Raw genomic sequence first — 19,266 nt, 5'->3', positions numbered from 1 at the left:
ACTCATAGATGTCAAGCTGGAGACCATATATCTCAGCTTCCTCTGTGGCTACATACAGCAAGTTGACTACATTCTAGACATTGGAGTGTGAGAATATAGGGTGCATGCAATGTCCATCATATTTACATAAAAGAAGTTGCTTGCCCCAGAATTTCTCTCTATCCCCTTTCCACAAGTTGAAATATAGATATTCACGACTCAGCTTTCACCATGCAGACACAGATAATTTACTAGGTGTATGAAAGGCTGTGAACCTGAGTCCCTGGATGATCGCAAGGAGGAGAGCTGCCCCACCAGCCCAGACTAGCAGAAGGTTTTATGATCAAGAAAGAGACATACAAAACAAAACAACAAACTCACATAGTATTCTGTACTGTTCTTTGGAGTCTCTCTATATCACCAGCTTAGCCTGAACTTTAATACATTTTGAAGACTGAATGTTGTGTTATCCCCATTTCCCACTCCCCCCCCCCAGTAACAGGATGAATTCTTTAGTATCTCTTCAACTTAACTAATAATCAAATAATTATAACTTTAAAGAACATGAGATGCCATTTTTCAATCTATTTGTTTGGAAAAGGATAATTATTGTAATAATATTCACCATGAGAGAAGATGTGCAGAACAACTTTCACAAATTTTGGTGGAAGGATAAATTGGTTCTAGCTCTTTAGAGGACAAATGGGCATGATCCATCAAAAATTTTAAAGTGTGTAATCTGATCAAGCAATGCTGCCTCTAGGAAGCCATCCTATATGTGAACAAAGTTGTGTTTATAAGAGCACTCACTGCAGCATTGTTTGTAGTGGCAGAAATCTGATAAAAAGGTATCAATGGGAAAGTCTTAAATTACCGCATGTCTGTATTTTGAAATTTGATAGCACTATTTAAATGAATGAGGTAGGTCTATATATCATGATGTAGAATAAATAAAAATTTCTACAATATTACATGAAAGATGTAAGATACAAATTAATATATGTAGTTTGTGTTCCAACTTTTATTTTAAAAAATCATCTGTATATTTATACAGATAAATATGCAGACAATACATACAATACAATACACACTCAGGAATATAAATTGATGGATAGATAACACACAAATTTTATAAGGAAAAATAGTAACCCTCCTAATTTTTAATTATATATCAGAATCTCTTAAATTTTATATCATTATATAGTATTTTAATAGTTAAAAATAATAAACACAAACTATCAAACTGAAAGAACTTTAAAGGGCTTTTCAGGGTCCTAGAGTCTGCTTTGGGAAGTTATTCTAAATCCAGTAATATATTTTCCTTTTAATTTTTTATTTATATTTTTAGGGATTTTATTTATTTATTTATGAGAGATACAGAGAGAGAGAGGCAGAAACATAGAGGGAGAAGGGAGCTCCCTGCGGGGAGCCTAATGTGGTACTCCATTCCAGGACCCTGGGATCACGCCCTGAGCCAAAGGCAGACACTCAACCACTGAGCTCCCCAAGTGCTCCATTATCCCTTTTAAAGAGCAAATTTAAAATACATTCCTTCATATCTGTTAGACATTTTAGGACATTATTGTTATTATTATTATTGATTAACTTCACTGCAAATTTTCAAATGTAAATGGTATTTTCTCAAGATTAATTCATATTTAAAAAACCTGAGGTTTTCAAATCTAATAGAAAATCTTATAAACAGATAATGTCTAATTGATGTTATAAATCATTCTCGATAATGCCTGGGTTTTTTAAAATTCAGTTAACATTAAGAATAGAAAGAATTCAAATTGTCCAGAAGCTTATTGATGCTCACATTCAGTATTTTAAAAATCACATTAGCAACAGTTGCAACTTAACACTCATTGATACTCCAAATCCCCTCCTGGATAAACTTTGCCAGGAAAATTTAACTTTTTTCCCAAAGGCATTATTTCAGTCTAAAGAATCACATGCACAGACTCCGGCCAAAGGAATCATTACTACTAATGGTAAGTCAATTGGAGAAAGACAATTATCATATAATTTCACTCATATATGGAATATAAGAAATAGGAAAAGGACGATAAGAAATGAAGGAAACTGGGGAAAAATCAGAGAGGAAGACAAACCATGAGAGACTCCTAACTCTGGGGAAACAAACCAAGGGTTGCAGAGGGGGAGGTGGGTGGGGATATAGGATAACTGGGTGACAGGCACATGATGAGATGAGCACTGGGTGTTATACCATATGTTGGTAAATTGAATTTAAATTTAAAAAACTGAAAATGAAACAGTTGCAATAATATTGAAAAAAATTTTTTTAAATTCTGTTTGCTTCTCCCTGCTTATCTCTGTGGCACTTAATACTCTTGATGCTTGAGGACAGTAAATAGCCACAGGTTTTATTTTCTCTTCTTGTATCACGTAAAGAGTTATGCTTAAACCTGGAGTCCTTAATCTCAAAAGTCTTATCAAGGGAATAGTTATAGCATATTTTAATATGGATGCAATACATATCAGATATTTTCCCTCTTTTTATAATTCACAAGAGGGGATTCCCGGGTGGCTCAGCGGTTTAGCGCCTGCCTTTGGCCCAGGGCCTGATCCTGGGGACCCGGCATCAAGTCCCACATCTGGCTCCCTGTATGGAGCCTGCTTCTCCCTCTGCCTGTGTCTCTGCCTCTCTCTCTGTGTGTCTCTCATGAATAAATTAAATCTTTAAAAAATATATATATATATATATATAATTCATAATTGGTCCTTATCAAATGTCACTATTAATAGCAATGTTTACTCATCTTACAGATCAATGTTTCTTTTTCTCTCTTTTTAAAATCTGAGTATAGTTGGCACAATGTTACCTTAGTTTCAGGTGGTCAGCATAGTGATTCAACTTCTCTATACCTTATGCTGTGCTCGCCACAAGGGTAGCTACCATCTCCCACCATACAACACTATTACAGTATCATTGCCTATATTCCCAATGCTGTGCCTTTTATTCCCATGACATTTCATAACTCAAAGTATCTCCAACTCCCCTTCACCCATTGTACCCATTCCCTCACCCCCCCTCCCTTCTGGCAACCATCAGTTTGTTTGTTCTCTGTATTTATAGGTCTGATTCTGCTTTTTGTTGCTTATTCATTTGTTTTGTTTTGAGTTGGGTTTTTTTTTTAAGATTCCACATATGAGTATCATCATATGGTATTTGTCTTTCTCAAACTTATTTCACTTAGCATAATACCCTTCAGGTCCATCCATGTTGTCACAAATGACACAATCTCATTTTTTTATGGGTGCGTAATATTACATACACACACACACACATTCAGAGCACATCTTTCTTATCCATTCTTCTATCAATGGACTTTTAGGTTGCTTCCATATCTTGGCTATTAAAAGTAATGCTACAATAAACATAAGGGTGTATACATCTTTTTGAATTAGTGTGTTTATTTTCTTTGAGTAAATATTCAGTACTGGAATTATTAGATCATATGGTATTTCTGTTTTTTATTTTTTTGAGGAATCTTTATGCCGTTTTCCATAGTGGTTGTATCAATTTACATTCCCACCAGTGGTGCACAAGGGTTCCTTTTTCTCCATATCCTCACCAACACTTATTATTTGTCTTTTTTATTTTAACCATTCTGACAGTGTAAGGTGATATCTCATGGTTTTGATTTGCATTTCCCTGATGATTAGTGATCTTGAGCATCTTTTCATGTGTCTGTTGACCATCTGTATATCTTCTTTGGAAAATGTCCATTTAGGTCCTCTGCACATGTTTTTAAATTAGATTGTTTTCTTGGGGTTGAGTTTCATAAGTTCTTTATGTATTTTGGATATGAACCCCTTCTCAGATATGTTATTTGCAATTTTCTCCCATTCACTGGTTGCCTTTTTGTTTTGTTGGTGGTTTCTTTCACTTTGCAAATGCTTTTTATTTTGATGTAGTCCCAAATTTCTTAGATATGTTGCCTAAAGCAAAGGAAACAAAAGCAAAAATAAACTATTGTTAATAAAACAACTTCATTTACAACTGTATCAATAGAATAAAATAGCTGGGAATAAATTTAATAATTTTAATAAAAAAGGTAAAAGACCTGTCATCTGAAAACTATAAAACATTGATGAAAGAAGTTGAAGGTAACACAAACACGTGGAAAGATACTCCACATTCAGGTATTGGAAGAACTATTATTGTTAAATTGTCCATACTATCCAAAGCAATCTATAGTTTCAATCTAATCCCTATCAAAATACCAACATCATTTCTCACGGAATTAGAACAAATAATTTGTATGGAACCACAAATGACACCAAATAGCTGAAGCAATCTTGAGAAAAAAGAAAAAAGCCGGAGGAATTACAATTCCAGATTTCCAGGTATACAACAAAGCTGTAGTAATCAAAACAGTATGCTACTAGCACAAAAATAGACACATAGATCAATAGAACTGAATAGAGAGCTCAGAAATGAACCGAAATTTCTATGATCAACCAATCTACAGCAAAGGAGGAAAAGACAGTCTCTTCAATAAATGGTATTGGGAAAAGTGGACAGCTACATGTAAAAAAATGAAACTGGACCACTTTCTAACACCATACACAAAAACAAACTCAGATGGATTAAAGATCTGAATATAAGCCTAAAGTTATAACGATTCTAGAAGAAAACACAAGTAGTAGTTTCTTTGGCATTAGGAATAGCAACATGGTTATGATTCACAATTTTCTGACAACTATGCTTTCCTGGATTCTCAGCCTCTTGTATTTATTGACCTTTGTTAACTGAGATTCATAAATATGAAATTTTGGGGTCAAAGAGTGTCTTTTAAACTTTGATAGATCCTGCAGAATTGTTCTCAATAGAATTGTAAACCTTCACCCTATCAACAGCTTGTGAGACTTCCTTTTCTTTTCAACTCTTTGCAATACTGGATATTTTTTTAAATGTTTATTTATTTATTTATTTATTTATTTATTTATTTATTTATTTACCAAAACTAAAGGTGAGAAATGACATCTCATTTTCATTCTAATTTTCTTATTTGAGTTTTGTATGTTGGAATATTGCTCCCTTTTGTGTTTAACTTTATGCTATTATTGATCTATTATGTGCCATTGCATTGCATTGCTAAATATTTTAAGTATATAATAGTTAATGCTTACATAATTCTACAAGGAAGGTTTTATAGTTTACATTTTAGACCTGATGATATTAAGGCTTAGAGCAATTAAATCATTTGTTCTCTAAGTCACACACACATAGGTAATAAATGATATATATGTCACATACACAAATTAAAATTCAAGTTTTATTCAGATATCCATGTATTTGCTAACTTGTGCTATCTCTGTTCAAACAATAAGAACAAGAAAAGTGAGAAATTTTTTTTAAAGTGAGAAATTAAAAAAAAATGTATTCAAGAGGTTTAAGAAAGAGTAAAGGGCTAGAACTAAATATTGTAGGTAAAAATTGTGTAGAAAATATTTTGAGTTAAAGCACTAGTGATGTCATGTGCAAAAAGTAAAAATAAAAGGGGGTTATTCAGATTATGCTGTAATATTATCATAACTGAGTGAAAGTGAAATAAGTAAAGAAATTAATGAGTTGATAGTTTCACTTCGACAATATCAAAATATTTTTATATAACTAACTTTAAAACATTTTTCATTCAATAAAGTAACTTTTGCTGCTTTGATGAAATAATAGTATTAACAATAATGATATTTATCAAGTTTCTACTATGTAGAAACAGACATGTTTGAGGATGACTGAGGATTTTTTAGATATATTAACTAATTTAATCCTTATATCAGTTCTATGAAGCTGGTAGTATTTTACAGATGAGAAAACTGAGTCTGAGAGAGGTTAATTAATGTGCACAAGGTTACACAACAGTCAACTGTAGAATAGGATTCATATCAAGGTAGTATGGCTCTGAACCCAACCTTTTTAAATACTACACCATAATACTACCTCTGTAAAGATTATTTTATTTTATTTATTTTAACTTTATTTATTTTACTTATTTATTTTTGAGAGAGAGAGTGGGGGCAGGACAGAGGGAGAGTAGGTTCTTAAGTAGGCTCCACACTGAGTGTGGAGCTTGATCTCACAACCCTGATATCATGATCTGAGCTGAAATCAAGAGTCAGATGCTTAACTGACCGAGCCACCCAGGTGCCTCTGTAAAGATGATTTTAAATAAGATTCTTAAATGGTCCTTGTTTGGAACAACAAAAACATCAAGATAATTAAAAATGGTTATTTGGAAAATAAGGGTACTTAATATTCAAGATCTGAAAATTTATTTTTCCTTATTTGTTCACTCTATGGTAGAATTTAAAAAGAAAGAAAATTGTTTCTTTTGTCACTCTTTTTTTTCCCATTGTTATTTCCAGGCAATCATTCTTGCATAAAATACATATTTTCAATTCATATCACTCTTTACTCTACTTGTTGCTTTTATCTACTAGGCTTCTAATAGATGAGATAGGTAAAAATTTGGACTATATGCTTTTTGACATTAGATAAAGTTGCCAAAACTTCTTGAGTTCATAAATGAATAAATGCATGTCAGAAAAATCAATAATCTCTTGCCATGTTTTACCACTCACAAAAGTGCATCTTTAATATATTTATTCCATACCATACTGGAAGTGTTGAACTATTCACAAGGTCTTAGAGTCAATACAACCACGTACAGAGAAGCCATCAAAGAATTCTTTAAATTATAGTCTTTAATTCCCCAGAAAATTTATTCCTAATCACCAAAAGAAAATATTTACCATTGCCAAAACTATCTTTATTATTAACCCAAATGTATAAAAACTGGTTACCCATAGGGCATTTAAGGTGTTAGGATTTTGACTTCAAGTCAGTGTGTTTAAGAAAGTAATTGGAGAAGTACCATATATGTTCTAACCTGTCACAACCTTACCAGTCCTTTTTCTTCTCACAGGCTTTGTTAAAGGTCCTTTGTAAAATAGGTACCCTTCCCCAGTCTGCCATTGTCTCAGGGTGTTCCAGCATCTACTCCATTTGGCAGGATGTTACTTAGCCCTTTTATTTTAGATACAGTACGCCTGCTCTCCACAGACTTAAAAATTTGAGTTCTTGCTTCCTGACACTGCTGAGTCTAAGGCATGAATTCTGATTCCCTTAACCCATACCTCCATTCATGGGCCAACCTCATACTTTCCTATACCTAGCTTCCACACAGAGCCGCACACAGAATAATCTACAAAAATCACAATGGAAAAATTTATATTACTCTCTAATTACCTCTTCATTTCTCTACTGGAGAAGCCATAGAGTGAATGGGCCCAGTGTATTAATTCTACTGAAGGAAAGGACATTTCTTAGTGAAGGTCACAAAATGAGGTACCAGAAAGTGAATATCAAAAAGATGCTTCAAAGAAGGCAAGAAGTCAAACTGGAAAGGATTGTCATTATCTAAAATGGATTCTCTCTCAAACAAAAAGCAAATAGTAAGAGCTAAAAAATGTAGACTAGTTTCTTTTCTCTCTTTCTATTATTACCCCTTCCAATTCAATCTCTGTGCTATAACCTCAATTGGCTATTTAAAATACAAATCTCAATTGCTAGTCCTCTAATTTAAGACCTTTTGATAATACTTTCTTCATAATTAAGAGTGGAATAAAGTCTTTTTATATTCTGTGCTTTGGTGACCTACTTTCCCCTTGTTCTTTTTTTTTTTTTTCTTTCATGTTCTCCCATTTCCCAACCCCTAAACATCTAAATCCCTCCTAGTGGACTTTAAATCTCACTTCACTTATGTGTCTTCTTTTCAATTCCTCCTATCAAAAATAGTCTCTTCAAAGTTTGTCTTGTAACATCTTACTCCAACACTTTACCTCTTGCTTCTTTGGGTTGTAGATGGCTATGACCCTATCTCATCCCCCCTTCTTGCCTGAATACTCCTTCACATGTAAACAAGGAGCTAAAACTGATTCGTCAGTTTTTTCAAAACATCTAGCAGAATATCAGGAACCTTAGTTGGCATTCACTCAATAAATATTTGTGCAATGCATGACTGTCTTCAGCCATCAGAATCAATCTCTATGAGAATCTACAAAACCAAATGACTAATGGCTTCTTTTGTCTACTACAGCCTAAGTGGAGAATGCCAAATAGTCCTAGAATAAACGAATTAAGTTCCAAAAGATGAAAAAGCACAAAGCAAAGAGAATAAGAGGGAGATGATCACACCATGTGCTGATTGTTTTGCCCAGAAGCCTTCAAGGCCTTTAATTAAACAGTTTAACCATGGGAGGCAAAAGATGGAATGTGTTCCAAATTAATACTTTAAACTCATTATGCTTCCAGGCCAGGAAATATAATAACTGCATAAGAATTTGGAAATTATTTCCGCAGAGATCATGACAGGTTTTTTTGATAAATCTCAGTCACTGTGCTTCAAAGAAGTCTTTGCTATTAGCTGAGCTGATATAATGAATCAAAATGGGGCAGGTCTTGAAGTTGGCAGTTTGATTTAGATATATTTAGATGAAATATTATCACCATACTCAAATCTCTTTCCCCCTGTCTTAACATTTTACAAAAGTAGTGCATAGTGTGGTTGAGATATATTGAGTAATTGGATTCTCAAAACATTCAAGGAGAAAGGATTGATTTAAAAGAACCTAATTTAAAAGAAAACCTTTGAGACACCTGGGGGGCTCAGTGGTTGAGCTTCTGCCTTCGGCTCAGGGAGTGATCCTAGAGGCCTGGGATCGAGTCCCACATCGGGGTCCTTGCGTGAAGTCTGCTTCTCCTTCTGCCTGTGTCTCTGCGTCTCTCTCTGTGTCTGTCATGAATAGATAAATAAAATATTCTTAAGAAAAGAAAGCTTTTAATTTTACTTATTCTTCTCAAATTAAGTTATATGAATGACTATTTTTATAATTCTTTGTGCCCTTTCTTCTTTCTCTCTTTGGTCACAATTCCACAAATCTTATTCTCTTGATTCTATTCATATAATGTTCAGAAGATTTTGATAAGATAGGAAATACTAGTCATTCAAAATTAGCCGGCAATATCTCTTATAGTAGGTCTTTTTTTTTTTAAGATTTCATTTATTTAATCATGAGAGACACAGAGAGGCAGAGACATAAGCAAAGGGAGAAGCAGGTTCCCTAAAGATCCAAGACCGCAGGATAATGACCAGAGCCAAAGCAGATGCTCAACCATTGAACCACCCAGATACCCCTTATAGTGGGTCTTTACAAGGCTAGTATACCACTTCTAATTCATGCTGATATTTTTTTCTGCTTATTAGATGATAAAGGGTACACCAAGAAATATTTTCCTTTTTTACAGGCTTACTCATCACATTTTATATGGAAATATTGTTCCCTACACCACATGTAATATTTTTAGAACAATGCAATTCAACAATATTATTAATGTAATATGAAATAAACTAGTTTGAGATCTACAGGCAGCACAAAAATAATCACTATATTATTTCTGAGCTCAAGTTTTTACAGTTTTTACAATTTTTAGGAGAGCTGTGATAACCAAGTATCAAGATAGCTCTTAATGAGCCTCACCTTCTGGTGTTCCTACCTTTGCATCATCTCTTCTCACATTGAATCAGTGCTGGCCTATGATGGAATTGTGGAAATGATGGTGTGGGGTTTTCTCTGCTAGGACAAAAAGTCATCTCATCTTCTGCCTTAGCCTGTTGGATCTTTCACTCTGGTGGAAGCCATCTACCTATAAATGATTTGAGACTGTACCCTACTTGTAAGCTAACAAGCTACCCTGCCACAGGTTCTTGGAGAGTAGTAGAAGACACGAGACTCCAGGTCACAAACTGTCAAAGGACAGTTTATGATTCAAAATAATGGGAGTCACCAGAGTACCAGCATTGTGCCAGTTACTTGAGCTCCGATTCCCACAGGCTAACACAAAGTGGGCCATAGACAACATCCATGCAGTGTAGACAACATCCATGCAGTGGGTTGTGTTGAAGGAGATAAACCTCAAGTTTGGGGGACCCAATTTTTTTTTAAGATTTTGCTTATTTATTCATGAGTGACACAGAGAGAGAGGCAGAGACATAGACAGAGGGAGAAGCAGGCTCCTTGCAGGGAGCCCAATGCGGGACTCAATCCTAGAACCCTGGGATTATGCCCTGAGCTGAAGGCAGACACTCAATCACTGAGCCACAGAGTCATCCCTAGGGGACTCAGTTTTTTAAACCTGATTGATCTCTGCCTTAGGGAGATATTACCTTTATGATATGGGAGAAGAAGAAAAAAATGTCTTTTGCTTGGAGGGAGACTATCTCTATCCAGCAAGGCTTTTGCTATGCAAACATCCTTGAAAAGATAATTCAGAACAAGAGAAGTTTTCAGTTCCTCTACTCACCAGCTTTCAGTTCCTCTACTCACCAGACCCAGGAAAATTGTCTTCCAATATTGCAAAGCCACAAGACACCCAACAGCCTTCTTGAGAGAACCATGCAGTGATGAACTGAGGCCTCTTCCAGCAATCAGCACCACCCTACCAGCAACTGAATCACCTTGGAAGGGGATCCTAAAGCCCCAGTGAAACCTTCACATGACTTCTTTTCTAGCTGAAATCTAGCTACAGTTTTATGAAGGACTTGAAGCCAGAGCCATTCAGAAAGTTACCCTAAAATTCCTGATCCTCAGAAATTACAAAGAATAAAAACACTGGTGCGTTAAGCCAGTTTTGAGGTGATCTGTTACACAGTCAGACACAACCAACACAGATTTTTGTGCTTGAAAGTCGTGTGCTATCCCAACAAAAGTCTTAAGATGTTATCAGTAGTTTTGGGATAAGGCGTAGGAAGAATCTGGAGGCACCTAAGGAGAGTTTCAAGGAAAATGTAAGAGGTCTTGATGAGATATTGAGCAAATCTTAGCCACCTCTGAGGCTGTTGGGAGGGCTCACAGGAATGTGAGAGAATGTTGCTGGATACAGGAGGAAAGTGATCTTTATGACACAGTGGCAGAAATCAGTGACACTGTCATGTAGGAACATGGAAAGTGGAAAATGTACCTGAGGAACTAGGGTAGCTAGGAGATATCCAGGCACTGTACCCGTATTCTTCTTGCTCCTAGGGGAAAGAGAAATAAATAGCCTTTTATTTCCTTGAAGAATACATACTGTGTTATATTATTGACAACATCAATTTTATAAATAACTTACCATTTGTGCGTATTGCAGTTTCAGAAGGTAAATCATTATTTTCTACATACAGCTTAGTTCCCTGTTTTAACATGAGCAAACACCATTTTTTAAAGAAAAACTAGTTGGAGAGAAAAGAGAAGTAATAACTTTTGTTTTAGTTGACTTTTATTAAGTGGCTTTAAAGATGAACTTAAAAAAAAAAAACATTACAAATAATACTTTCAATGTTAGTTTTATGGAGGTTTAAAGTGTCCTATCCTATAGTGCTGGAAGTCAACTATTCTGAGCCAAAGTAAGATGGGGGAAGTTTCCAGGAATGTGGGTATTAAGGCATAACTGCATATTCACTAGGGTACAAAAGAAAAATGAGAAATCAAAATAAAACATTACCCTTTAGAGGAACAGTTAAAACTTACTTTCACAAGTAAGTGCTGTTCTATTTCCAATAATGATTCTGTCTTACTTTGAAAAATTCTAAACAATAACAAAACACTTGGTCAGAAAGATTCAATAAGCTCTCAAGATTCCAACTTTAATTTGGCAATGATACTAAGCTGGTCTGTGAAGGCTGAACACATTGGACTGATTTAATGATGAATAATTTGGAGGTTATGCAAAATAGTTTTTGAACCCTCAATCACCTGCTGTTACAGTCAGCATTTATACACCTTTCAGAGGCTGCTACACATGTTCTTTTAATGTTTGATTTTATTTGTTAAATAAGAGCCAAAAAGTGAATCCAGTTTAGGACATAAATATTACATTTGGAATATTGGATTTAATGGGTGTTTCTAAAATTTTCCTTTTTTGTGGCCCATCTGCTTGAAAAATACCTTAACATAATTTTCATATGCACACACACAAACACACAGAGAAAAATAGTTGAAAATAGAAGTCACTGAAATAGCTATAATACCTTTCTCTTATTTTGGTTCTGTAGAAATATTTGTCTTCAGAAAGATATTGTCAACTTCTAACAGAAACTCATTAAGATGATGAAATCACTGGGAGAAAAATTTCATTTCTTTCTTCAAAATTGAATTTCTGGCTCTGTTCAAAGAGAGTAGAATATTTCTTTCACTCTACATTTATTTATTTATTGGGAGGGGAGGGGCACAGGGAGAGTGGAGAGAGAGAGAGAGAGAGAATCTTGAGCAGGCTCCATGCCAGAGGCATTGATATGGAATGGAAACAAGTATATCACCCCACAAGCTACATGAGATGTGCTATAGAGTGATGTGCATGGGCCTAGGGGCAGGAAAACCGAGTCTTTTCTGAGCTTTGCTCATAACTTGCTGTGTTACCACTTAGTATCAGTGAACTTCCTCACCCATAAAGTAATATAGTTATATTGAGGGAACTAAGTTTCCTTCAACTCAACTAGTCTACAATTCTGAAAGCTTCTACCTTTAAGATGATTATAACCTGATATCACATAATGAAGTCTGACTTTACTCAGCAGTATCATTTGTAGGTAATTTTTTTCTCATAATGTGTTTTCCCATGAAGTTAATGTCCAATTATTTTGAAAGTTAAACACTGTTTGAAATGCATCACCAGTCATTATGATTTAATGACATTTTCTGAGAGTAGTGAAAACACCATGACCTTGATGTTATTGGAAAGGTCTTGGTTATGAGTTGTTTAACATGTGGGGAGTTGTTTGACATCCTTGTCACTACAATATAAACTTGTACAACTTTTCATGAAGGTATCCTTCATGAAAGTTGATCTCTGTCACTGAACATATGTTCTTTCACCAGATACCTGCCTTTGATTAATTATTTCAATCACAAGTCATGATAGCGTTGGCATGACAGAGGGTATCTGTTCTGTATTCAGAGGATCATTTCTCTGAATGAAAATAGAAATTGTGCTCTGTATCAGATGGTTATCCACTCCAAAGGAAAATAGCAAGAGACAAGACAGCCATGAGGTAGGCTTCTGGCTTTTTACTAAGACCAAACACATTCAATCAGTGGGTAGCTTCACAGCACAGCAAAGCAGATGGACACTTCTAAAATCCCCAGATGAGATTTTAGAGTCAAACATTTCAAGTGCATACAGCCTATTGTAGAGGGGCGAAAAAGTGCCTCAAGAATAGTTTTTTGATACCGAGAAAAGTTTTGTGTGTTTTCTTAAAAAGACAAGCTTTCATTTGGAAATATCAGATTAGCAATGTTTTCCATAAGCCAGAACTCTACAGATACTTTTGTTGGTTTGCTGGCTTTTAAAAACTTAAAAAAAAAAGTTTCCCCAAAAGAAAACAAAAGTGAGCACGTTTTCTAAAGTGGAACATTTGAACAATTGTTACCCATACTACTTTTATAGTCTTCACCTTTTTTATTCTTAACTTATAGAAGAATTATTCTTTAAAAAAATCCTTACCAAGCAAATAAAGTTAACTAAGAAATCTAAAACATCTGAACAGGAGCCAGACGTGTAGGTAAAATTCATCTTCAACCATTTGATTCACACGTGTTCCTTCTCTGACAAGACAAGACGAGCCAAACAGCATCCAACAGCATTCCTCCGTTTTTCCTTTTGTTGTTTGCCAGTTAATTTTTATTCACTGGAAATGCCAATTTTCCACATGCTATTCAATGTGGTGTGCTTGTTTGAAAAGAAGCAAAGAAAAAGAACTTAAGATGCTGAGAACTTAACTCATTCCTTCCTTCTTTTCCGTCCTCCTCCTCGCTGACAAGTCCCTTTCTTCCTGGCTTAGTGAGAAACAAAAGCAGACTCATTCAACTTCAAAACTTGAACCCATGCCAGGTGAAATATTTGAGCGAGGCTTATCCTCCACTCGCTCACGCTGCATAGGTGGGCCTAGTTAAGTGGTTTTTGTTGGCTACACGGTTTATTATGACTTTACAGTCACACCCTCCGTGCCAAAGTGCAGCTCAGCAAAGTGCGCGTGTGGGTGGGGGTATGTGTGTGCTTTGTTTGAGAATGTAGAGCTAAAGCAACTATGTAGTTGGAGACATTGAGGAAACTCATCATTTCAGAATATATTTAATCTACAGCGAGCCCTTGCTAACACTTGATCTTTACCACAACATACCTGAGAGTCAACAGCTTTTACACTGTCTTATCACTTTTTCCCTAATTAGGTAAACAGGAAAAAAAAAAGTGCTCAATCACTTGCTTCAGTACAGCTTAGAAAGTTAGGAAAAAATGCAGGAGTACAAAACAACACTTCCAACTTGAATTCTTTTGCCTGAACCACCAGGCAAGTCTCTGCCTGAGGCAACACTGCAAAGTAATGCAAGTGCTGTAATTAACCTAAAAATTCTTACAGGAGGTACAACATCTCTCTAGGGTAACTTGATGTGCAGGGAAGGACCCCTTTTATCAGACTTGGCATGGAGTAGAAGCAGTTATCAATATGCATTAAACAAATATAATTCAGAGCACTTACTTATGAGAAAAGCCTAAAAAAGACTGTGGAATCATAACCTTTTTTGTAGGTTGTAGATGATTTGTAGCAGATGAAATCCAAAGTATTGGGATGTAAACATGTCCCATAGATCTCTAGTGGTGTTATGTTAATAGGGATAACTGATGATTAATGCTATTCTACACTCTGCAGCATTTTAGAACAGAAATAGGTCTCCAGATTAACCAGTTCAATTCCTTCATTATACAGATGAATAAACTGAGGCCCAACAGGATTAAATGATTCATCAAATATTACATGTCTAATTAACAGCAGGAAGGTGGTTATAATGTGGTTCTCCTGACAGTCAATTCAACTCACCAAACTTGTGGATGTACCTTTCATATGAAAAGAACTTTTCTTACTGATGTGAGAGATGAAAAGATATAGAGCCCACAAACCCTACTTTTAAGGACGGAACAATGAAGGAATAAGACAACTATAAAGCTAACTATAATGCAAAGAAAAGGAAAATATTAGTTTTTATGGGTTCAAAGGATGGAGACGAGAAATTTGTTATAATTTCTTGCTATCCTACACAGTAATGATTCCTTTTTCACAACTATAATAGAACAGTGATTTGAAAAGGACCTCAGAAAACCCACTGAGTTCATCAGGTGACTATCTAAATTAAGGGTGACCAACGTATGCTTTAGGATGTACAGTTCTTCAAAATGTAGGTATACTGCCTAAAGCAAAAGGAGTAAAATTGCTATTACAATGAAATAGTACTGCATTTTAAAGTAATATGTATTTTGTTAAAAATCTCAAATGAGAACAACGTAAAGAAATATCACTACTTTCAAAACCACCAATAATTCTTTTTTTCTTAGCAATAAAAAAAATACTGTATGATACAACTCTGGTGATTCTGCAGCCCATTGTTTATCATATTGGTCATTTTTTTGGACAAAATTTTATGTCTTATGACCTTAACAAATCTCTTATGTACTTGAACATACTAGACTCCATTAGATTTTTATAGGATCATTTTTGCAAAGTATTAAGGCTAGTTTACATCTACCTGTTTTTTGTTAATCCTGTAAATTTAGAATTTTCTACAAATTTCATAAGCAGATTCCAAACTCTGTAATTGAAATTCTCAACAGAGATGGTGAATGGAAACCATCTTTATAGGAGAGTAACCTTTCCTATGAAGAACATCATTAATGGATCCCAAATAATTTAATACTGGATAGTTCATCTTTAGATAAGACACTTGATTTAATGGGTTATACAAATAAAAGGACTACAGTTAAGAGCACTTTTCCTAACTTGGCTTTAAAAGCATGTCTAGTTCATCAATTATATATTGTTTACTAACTGAAGATCCATGTATAATACACTGAAGATTAATGTATAATCAGTGAGTCACTCACAAGAGTTAACTCAAATGCCATTTGAAATTAGACATTATCTGAGAAGAAGTTGATCAATTTTGTCCAGACACAGATCAACATTAAGGACCAATGAAAGCCAAAATAAACCAGTATGAAAGAAAAGGAAAAATCTACTCTTAATTGGTACAAATGTGAAGTGATCCTTAATAAACATAAATACAGACAGACATTCACAGAATTAATTGATAGAGGTGTATTCTATACATTAAATAATGCTCAACAATGGCTTCATGTTTTTATGTTAAATATTCTTTTTCTTGAAGTGCCAAAGCACTGTGAACAAACTCCTAACAGAAATGTGACTTCTCACAAAAAAGGACTTAAAATATATTTGCCACCACTGAGGTGAGAACAAGCAGATCATCACACAGAGGGTGCAGCCATCAAAGGGAATGTGTGAAGTGAGCACAGCCAACATTGTGCAAAACACATTAAAGAAATGTGCTTTGATTTTTTTTTTCAGGAAATCAAGTGACAAAGACGCCATCCACAAAGACTATATATTGAAGAAATACCTAGGACAGAATTCAGTAATAAATGCCAGAAGTAAAACTTGGACATGCCAGTATGGACTGACCAATACAGAATAATGTATAACATTGATAGGATTCCTACTAGACTCTGTAACGTACTATACTCTGTTGATAGCCATACTGATACTGGGTAAAAGTTCTCATCATCTCCTTTGAAAAATGGAACAGGCACTGAAATTCTAGTACCCATCATATGTAAACAGACCTAACAGAATGAAATTCCAGTTGGTGTATAACATGTCACCCTTTCCCCCCAAGAGTTAGTATCATTTGAACATGATGACTTACTCCAGTAGAAAGATAGTATTAATTGGAGCTTTTTGGAAAATATGGTGTTAAAAAAAAAAGAAAAACAAACTATTTCCATTACTTGTGAAATGATTAAGTTTTGAGAATTTAACATATGTGCCTCATGGAAAATATTTCCAATCCCTGGGATGAATCCTGGTTGGTTTAAGGATGGGCCTGTGTCCTAAAAAGTTTCAATCTCAGTGAATCTCAGAATTCTTGCTTCAAATGCTGGATAAAAGCCTCCTCTCTCTCAAACTTGTAGTATGTCAAGAGAGTCTAAAGACAAGGCATTCATTTTGTCCCTATGGGGCATTTCCATAGCTTGAGTTGGGATCCAACACACAGAGGAAAGAAAACTTCAGGAAGTGACAGGAAGCTCCTGGATTCAGCTAACCCTGAAGCTAACCCATCATGGATTTACTGCTACACAAGCCAGTACATTTTCCTACTTTTAGTCCATTTACCATTAGGTGTTCTGATTCTTGCAACCAATGGCATCCTGAATGATGTAGTCCTTTAACTCTCTGTACAATGTAAAAGCTCGGTAGCCTTGCTCCAGGCTTCCAATGCTTGTTACTAGCCACCTTCTCATATTCACCCTTTTTTTCAGCTATAAAATATCACTGGAAGTTCCCTGAATGCATCGTGCTATTTTGGATCTCTGTATCTTTGTATGTACATGTTTATCCCTCTCCTAGGAATGTCCCTGTCTCCTTTCTTGGCTTATCTAATTCTATTTATTCTCCAAAGTTTTTGTCCTCTGTGATGTCCCTAAGATTTTCTGGCCCATCTCCCACTTGACTTAGATGCCCTTTCTATGTGTGTCCATGGCTTACATTTACCATGGTATTTATCTTTTATTATAATTTATTCTTCCTAACTGGACTAAAAACTCCTCATAAGATATTTAGGGTTTTTTTCTTTTTCTTTTTTTTTTCTTTTTTTTGTTTTTTGTTGTTAGTACCTAAACTAACACTTGTTGATGTTCAAATGTTGGCTGAATTAATGAGTGCACCAGATAATAAAAGAAAAACAATAAACCTAATTCCAGCTTAGGATAAATGTTTTCCTTTAATTTGGCTTTGTTTTGTTTGGTTTGGTTTAGGTTTTTAGGTAAGAGAGAAAACATAATGGATTTTAATGACTTGGAATGTGTTTTATATCTTGATACAGTTTATTAACCCTTAGAGATAGGTAACCAGATAGAAACCTTAATTACGGATGAGTTACCTTCTCTTGTTACTCACCATTAATCACTAGAGAGAAGTAAGCAATAGAAATTGAATGAATTAGTAAAAACTTACATTGTTATTTGAAAACTCTGAAAGCACAATTTACATGATGATGTCAAGCTTATTTAGGCTGAGTCTACAGATATAAAATTAAAAAGGGGGAATTTGAAGGTTAATTATGGTAAATAGCTTCATATTAGTTGGTATGGTAAATGTTTTTGTATTAGTTGACCTTTCTGAGGTTGCCAGAAAAGATTGCCTTCACTAAGTGGTTCCAAAACGTTATTACTCTTGGCTCTGGTCATTCCATGACCTGAACATTTAGTGGCCCTCAGTGAGAATGTCAGTATCATCTTAGAAATGACTGGAGCTCAAAACCTATTCAGGTTTTTAGATGATGACTGATGATGTCTTTTTCAGGTAATATACACAATAGGGGAAAATTCTTAGTGAGGCTTTTTAAAAAATTTTTTACAGTGAAGCTTGCCAAATTCGCCTCTGCATATTCTAAAGTTGGTTTTGGCCTGTTTGTTATCATTCATCTAAGTGTCAGTCAGGGTCCTTCCTCATAGGAAACAGATGGCTCAGTGCATCAAAGTAACGAAAGTAAGATTTATTTACAAAGGGCCTAATGCCCAAGGTGTGAATGGAGTTTAGGAAACAACTAGATCATGCAGGGACCTGAGACCAACTGTAATAGAACTCTTATCCCCCTCTGCACCCTGTGTGCAGAGAGCTGAGAGGAGGACTCACCAGAAAAAGAGTGAGGACAGAAGTCACCTGGGGAAGAGCAGGGATTTCCCATCGAGGGCATAGCCCGCCCTAGGCAACCTCAGCAGAATGGAGCCAAAGGAACAAGTTGCCTGACATCATTCTCTTCACTACTTCCTGTCTTCTGCTGGACTCCCCTTCGATGGGAAGTCAAGAGGGTGTGGGAGGTTTTTTGTTGTAGTACAAAACGAGTGAGTTTTTTTTTTTTTTTTTTTTTTTTTTTTTTTTTTGCCTGTCAGTGCCCAATATTGCCTTTGTCTGGGTGAAAAGATTGTGTCTGCAACCAGTGAACAGTCTCATCAGCTAGTATATCATCATGAGGTAATATCAATTCGGTCATAGTCCTTTCCAAAGTCTAAAATGTTAGCTACTACTGCTATTCTTCATATAGGAAATTCATGGGGAAAAGAGAAGAAAAAATAACGAAGTACACAAAGCA

At 35.2% G+C, this 19,266-nt stretch overlaps 2 long non-coding RNA genes across 2 annotated transcripts in view; both read right to left on the bottom strand.

The window, feature by feature from the left end:
- Positions 1-1,100: 1,100 nt before the first annotated feature.
- The window catches only part of LOC129501055 (uncharacterized), a 71,378-nt gene continuing 53,212 nt past the window's right edge, over positions 1,101-19,266 (bottom strand). Inside the window, exons 2-4 of the long non-coding RNA XR_008662634.1 lie at positions 11,030-11,087; positions 8,669-8,804; positions 1,101-3,945 (exon numbers count right to left, since the gene is read on the bottom strand). This is a non-coding gene — a long non-coding RNA (uncharacterized LOC129501055). The remainder of the gene's footprint in view (positions 3,946-8,668; positions 8,805-11,029; positions 11,088-19,266) is intronic.
- LOC129501056 (uncharacterized) overlaps positions 12,083-19,266 on the bottom strand; it is a 42,256-nt gene continuing 35,072 nt past the window's right edge. Inside the window, exons 2-3 of the long non-coding RNA XR_008662635.1 lie at positions 13,550-13,774; positions 12,083-12,211 (exon numbers count right to left, since the gene is read on the bottom strand). This is a non-coding gene — a long non-coding RNA (uncharacterized LOC129501056). The remainder of the gene's footprint in view (positions 12,212-13,549; positions 13,775-19,266) is intronic.

This window comes from Nyctereutes procyonoides, unplaced genomic scaffold (genome assembly GCF_905146905.1).
Source record: "Nyctereutes procyonoides isolate TBG_1078 unplaced genomic scaffold, NYPRO_anot_genome, whole genome shotgun sequence".
NCBI classification, from domain to species: Eukaryota; Metazoa; Chordata; class Mammalia; order Carnivora; family Canidae; genus Nyctereutes; species Nyctereutes procyonoides.
Note: the sequence above shows the minus strand (reverse complement) of the source record. Positions and strands in the feature narration are given on the sequence as shown.